The sequence below is a fragment of the Cyprinodon variegatus genome, unplaced genomic scaffold (genome assembly GCF_000732505.1).
Source record: "Cyprinodon variegatus isolate N-32 unplaced genomic scaffold, C_variegatus-1.0 Scaffold1752, whole genome shotgun sequence".
Taxonomy (NCBI): Eukaryota; Metazoa; Chordata; class Actinopteri; order Cyprinodontiformes; family Cyprinodontidae; genus Cyprinodon; species Cyprinodon variegatus.
The window spans coordinates 16,413-17,905 of record NW_015152205.1 but is presented as its reverse complement, the minus strand read 5'-3'; positions in this window follow the sequence as shown (position 1 = coordinate 17,905).

The following is a 1,493-nucleotide window of genomic DNA, read 5'->3' as shown; positions in this document are numbered from 1 at the left end:
AACGCCAGTCACTCAAGCACAGGCACCAGTCACCCCCCAGCGTTTCCACCAGCTGACTTCAGGCATAGGCCGCATGCAGGGCCAGGGCACGCAGACCCACACCCAAGGCCAAGATACTGCCGGTCAAATGCACTGTGGGGAGTTCACAGCTCTGCATTTCAGATACATAGTATTCACACCTCGGACCGCGTCAACAAGTAACAGTAACACCCCACCCACATGAAAAAAACTAGACTGAATGGTTTGTGGTTCGTTGGAGTGGGTTGGTGCAGTTAAAATGGTAATTTGCAAAACTGAAATATATAAAAAAATCATGTGTGCTATTTTTGGTTCAGGAATATTAGAGATGATATTAGATCCTTCAGAGGTCACCATCCCCCATTCAGCCTGAATTGAACGAAAATAATATTTTTTTCAGCGCTTGATTAGTGCAGGTTGTTGCTTGTGCTGATTTGTTGGTTTTTTTCAGATAGGCCTAAAATCATTTTTCATTTCAGCTGATGGCAACATTATCAGACCAGACTTTGGTTTATTATCCTCCCTTTTCCTTGGGTCTGGACCTGTCGTTACCCCTGACAAGGTGTAGCAGTCGGTTCAAACGTGCCTGAAGCAAAAAAAGGCAAAGTTCCCTTTTTTATTTTCAGCCGAAAGAACTAGAACATAAAATGGGTGCAGTTTCAGTTTTTGCTTTGTGCTTTGTCAATAAACTCTGCAGATATAAATACTTCCGCGTTTTTGTATAACTGAACATGGTATCATTTATTTTAAATAATTCAATGCTTATGAAATACTTTATATCTGGTCTCAACACAAGAAGTTATTACTTTTGATATTTATTTTATTCAACTTAAGGTTAAAAGCCTTCAAGTCGGCTGCTGCTTCTAAACTAACATTCTCATGTTGTCTACTTCCCCTTTTAGTTCTGAGAGGGCCACAGAAAAAAAATGAGGAAGGGGTGGGTCTTATGTACCAAAATGTCGGTTGCCGGCTGGTCTTAGTGCTTCATGTCACATGACTGTTGGAAATAAGTTAAACTATTAGCATATATACAGAGCTGGTCTCAGCAGTTAAACCTGACAGTTTGCATGCATAAATGTAAAACAAAGCTTGACCCAAAACCACAGTGCATGTTGCTGCGTGCTGAAAGTAAAACCACTGAAAGTCAGTTATTTCCTGCTTCATCTAAAAAGACAATTCTCTACATTTTAAACCAGATATTTACACACAATGTAAATGCTGTATCTATTGCTGATGAGAATGGATTTTTCAATTAGATTAATCCCATGTCAAAAAATGTCAAATTAAACTACACTTATTTTTTGCAGACTGAATTATAATCGGACTAAATGTGTCCAACTTCAGTTTCAGTTTCAGTTGATGAAAGGTTAAAATGACAATATTTGCTTTCTATTTTTTGTGTCACTAATTCCTCACTTCAGTTTACTGATTCACAGATTTTGGTTGATTCGCATTTAAACTCTGCATTGGATCAT